This window comes from Lontra canadensis, unplaced genomic scaffold, assembly GCF_010015895.1.
Source record: "Lontra canadensis isolate GAN:19392208 unplaced genomic scaffold, GSC_riverotter_1.0 scaffold2, whole genome shotgun sequence".
Taxonomy (NCBI): domain Eukaryota; kingdom Metazoa; phylum Chordata; class Mammalia; order Carnivora; family Mustelidae; genus Lontra; species Lontra canadensis.
Window position 1 is genome coordinate 48129036 of NW_022630996.1, and position 5060 is coordinate 48134095.

The following is a 5060-nucleotide window of genomic DNA, read 5'->3' on the forward strand; positions in this document are numbered from 1 at the left end:
AACCCTCCTCTCCATAATTGAGAATGTTAATTTTGAGAAATGAGGGATAATGTACACTGAAACCAAGTATGATTCCAAAGTTTGAAAGTTGATCATCGTTAATACAATTAATATTTTAATCATGATTTTATAAAAATGCCTAATTTCTGATAATTCATAAATTTGATTCCATAGTTCACCATGTTCACTGTCAAATATTCTGAAGTATATGTGATAAATAGCCAAGTTTCATGCCTAAGTATATATACTATACATATATACAGAGACATTCCTGAACAGTTACAAAATATGGTTTTGTAATAAGCACTATGTTTTTTCATATATAACAAATGCATTATTTCCTTGTGCCCAAAATGCAAATTTGCAAATTACATCCAGGAACTCATCAAATGTGCTGGATGAATTATGTAATTCAATTTGGCAAAATTTTTGCTCACAGTACAAATAGTTTTCTTTGGTTTTCTTGGATTCTGTTCTAAGAAGGAGGTAGCTGGAAAAAAAGTGAAAAATTACAGGATATGATTCATAAAAATCCCACATCTTTTTTGTGTGCTTGTACATTCTTTTTTGAAGGAAAATGTTTTTGTCCCACAGCAATGATTTCTCTTCCTTCTCAGTAAGTACTCTTTAGTTGGAAAGATACCCATGCACAACATATCCAAGGTATTCAGAAAGGGGTAGCCAAAATGAGAGGAAGGAAGACACATGCCATTTAGCATCTAGAGGAACATGTAGCATATTCATTAAATCTTTTTTTCACCAGAAAGGAATGTGAAGCCTGAACTTTAACATGGCCACAGTATGTACTAGAGAGCAAAGAAATGAAACCTCAGCTATGTATATTCCTGCCAAGCATTAGCCCAAATCTGTTGCTCTCTGACATGTGACGGGTATCTATTTCCCCATGATTTTTTGAGAGACAAGAAAATGATGTCCATGTAACCCTATCCTAACTTCTGAGGTTCAGACAAGTGGAACTCACTGCTATGCCATCCTCTTCACATTTGCTACCAACAGTGAGACTAAGCATATACAACCCAAAGACGGACTACCAGCACTGCATTGTCATGGGTAGATTTCAGAGCATTGAAACAACAGAACGTCAAAACAACTCCTAATTAATTAGGAGTAATTAAATCTCTGCGGATATCATAACAGCTTCTAACCTCCTTTTCTCTCTTGAGGTAGTCTGCAAACTCTTATCATTTTAGGTTTGTGAAAACCCTTACATCAGTAACTCTATTCAGAGTGAGGGGTTCTCTTAAGCAATGGAAGACCAGCGGTTTCAGAAACCAAAGCAACAATTTCATGCATATGAAGAATTCATGGAATAGCAGAGCTAAACAGAACTGTGGAGATCAGATATCCAGTGCTCTCATTTCACAGAAAGAGCCTGAGACCACTTTCAGTACTGTCAGTGTGAAGGACCAGTTAAACAGTAGCAGTTCCTCCATAAAGATCAAGAAAAACCAAATGAAAAAGTCTTTTAGATGTATAGATAAATTCGCCAAAGCCTGATGGTGAACACCTCCAAGTACAAGTAAGGAAGAAAGCACTGAAAATAAGAGTGGCAGGTGGGAGAGCTGATGCTGCCACGGGCTTGAGATAGAGTCATAGGGATTTGCCAGGGTAAGTAACCCAAGGGGTTATGCTTTAATACCTATGCAAAGATGAACACTTGGGACTTCCTGAGGCAAAAAAAAAAAAAAAAAAAATGGAACTGAAAAACCCATCCTGCACACACGTGCTCACAATTAGGGAGGATTTTTGAAAGGGAGATTTCCTAAGTGGTAGGGTAGACTAAAAATTACCATCGCCCATGGACAACAGAATGACAAGGAGGCCGTAATTTCTTTGTGGACACTGGGTGGGAAAAAAAATTTTTCCTGATGATTGGTAAACTTGCCCACAGATTTGAGACTTAAACTCAAATTAGTTATAAGATCAACAACCTACAAGCAGCAAAATGAACATCAAAATAGTCCTACATAGTAAAACTCCTGAGATCCATGCCAGAAGAAAATCCAAAACTGCTCAAAAGTGATATGTCCTCAATCCAGGTAATATGGAATTTCCACTGGTAAAAGCCCACTGAACATGAATTCACAACAAAACATTTTCAAAAGAATAAATAATTTAAACAATTCCTGAGTACCTGAGATCATAGAGAACTCTGATAGACACTATAAATTGTATGTGTAGAAAATAATTAAAATGTAAAACAGGAAGTTTAACCAATAAGAAAACAAGACACCAGGACAATGGGATATTGGGGAAAAAAGGTGAGTATATGTGAATAATATGGTCTCTGAAAGTTAAACTTCATAAGATAGAAATGTATAAAATTAGACCTGAATGATAAGGGGAAATTTTGCAGAGGGCAGCATAGAAAAACAATGTAATGGAAAATGTAAAAGGCAAGTTTATGGACAAAAAGTATAGTGAAGCCTATTAGTATGGGTATAATAAGAGCTATATCCCACGAGAGAGAAGGAAATAGAAGATTGAGGGGACTACTCTCAATCATAAATAACTTAGAGTATACAGAATAGAGGAAAGAATTTAATTTTCAGATTTAAGAAATACAAGTCTCTTGAAGGATAAACAAAAAGATCACACCATCTTACAGAGATGATCTTAATAAATCTGGAGGGGAAAAAAGAGATTACTTTCAAAGGAAAAATAATTAGATAATTACTGACATCTTAGCAGCTAAAGTACAGGTAGGAAGGACTACAATAAAATGATGTTATCATTGTGTTGAGAAAAATATAATTTGGAAGCTAGAATTTTATGCTCAGCCAACATATTATTTAAGAGTGAGACCAAAAAAACACATTTCGGACAGGGAAAGTAGGAGAACATTAATCACTCCAAGTCTGAAGGAAGAAAAAAGTGGGGCGTAAGCAAAATTACTGGGCAAGAAATTTGGCAAACATAATGAAATATCAGTAATTATTGACTATTACTATTTGTCGCAAATAGAAAATACTAATAATGAGTGCACTAAAGCTATATTATAAATAAAATCAAGGTTCAAAAAAGTGAAATTAAATACTAGACAATGATAAGACATAAAATAAAATAGCATATATAGGAATCAGTGCAATTTAAGGCTTTTGTATTCTGTAAGAGGATAGTACAGATGGATAATTAAGACTAAATGATGTTAAGTCAAATGGGTATTTTAATAATATAAGTAACCTCTAAAATGATAGAAATATAATGTATAATTTTCCTAAAATAACAGAAGTATAATGTTTAACTTTCAAAGCATTAAAGAGAAAAAATAAATTAAGGCCATTAAGATAGGGAATTTACCCAATATCACAAGCTAGTTCATGGTAGAAATGGGTCTGGAGACCAAAAGTTTGGATTTCTAGTTCTGCATTTCCTTCTCTGGGAATAAATACATCAACCAAACTTGAGAGTAAACAAGATTTATATAGTTGGCTACTTTTAAAATTGTTTCTTTTTTTTTCTTTTTAAGATTTTTAAAAATTTATTTATTTGACAGACAGATATCACAAGTAGGCAGAGAGGCAGGCAGAGAGAAAGGGGGAAGCAGGCTCCCTGCTGAGCAGAGAGCCCGATGGATGCAGGGCTTGATCCCAGGACCCTGATCATGACCTGAGCTGAAGGCAGAGGCCTCAACCCACTGAGCTACCCAGGCGCCCCTAAAATTGTTTCTTAAAGTTCTATATACCTGACTTGGCTTGATCTCAACAAAAGGGACAGTGATTTTATAACAGTTTATAGTATGGGGCCCCATATATGTTTCCATTCACTTTCCATTGAGCTTAAAGGAGTAGTGACAAGAAGGGACTATTTCACTGTATCTAGCAATCCTTTTATAATATTCACTAATTGCAAAGCAGTGTTTTTGACTATGTGGGATTGCTGGGTCTTGAGAGAGACATACATGTAACTATAAAAAAAAAGAAGTTAGAATGCATTTAGTTAAGTATGGGCTGAATTTTAAACTGGGGAAATTCAAATTTCACAGTGGCAGCCAAGTTTAATGGCACAGAGACCCTGTATAAATACAGTCCGATGAGAGTGGTACAGCCTATCAGGATTTGGGGTCTGATCAAAGAACTAAGAGTACCATTTATCAATATCACTGCTTTAAAAAGTAAGAGAGGTTGGAAATTATGTTTCGTTAAAGGGCAAATGAAATAAAGCAGAAATGGTTATTGAAGAACATGATTATCTGGGACTTGAAGCACAGAAATTATGATTAACTGATTAAAAAAACAAATAATGACAAAAATCCAAATGCTTAAAATTTAGGAAGCAATTTTTCTTTCTTCTTCTTTCTTTCTTTTTTTTTTTTTTTAAGATTTTACTTATTTATTTGACACAGAGAGAGTAAGCACAAGCAGGGAGAGCAGCAAGCTGAGGGAGAGGGAGAAGCAGACTTCCCACTGAGGAGGGAATCCAATGTCCTGAGATCATGACCTGAGCCAAAGGCAGATGCTTAAACGACTGAGCCACCCAGGCACCCCTAGAAATAAATTTGAGGGGATTTTTAGGCTCTCTACAAATTTAATCTCCTCGTTCTAATTCTCAACATTATATACTTTTAACTGAATGTTGACATTAGGGATGGTAGACATTAGGGATGAAAGAGACATTAATAAGTGCCCTAAATCATATCAACCCTTTTGATAGATCTTTGCCCAAATCTTCCTGTGAATGTAATTTTATGTAATTTAGAGAACAAATATCTCTCCTATGTATTGTGTGTCTGCCTCTATGTCATAATTCAATGGAGAAAGACAGGCCACACTTTGTTTAAAGCCTTAGTATCACACAATTCTAAACCTAAATCCATTCTTTGGTAGTATTTCTTTTGTAGCTATATAAGAGGGAGTTCTCATGAAACTTTCATTTCTTTTATACAGTCATAGTGCCAATTTTCTTGTTATTCTCCTTGCTATTATGAGAACAAGTACTGAATACATGTGACATATTGCAGGCATTCAGTGAATGCTGGTTACATTGAATATAATTGTTTGACTAGCAGTAAAGAAGATAGGCTTTTCTTTCTGGCAATT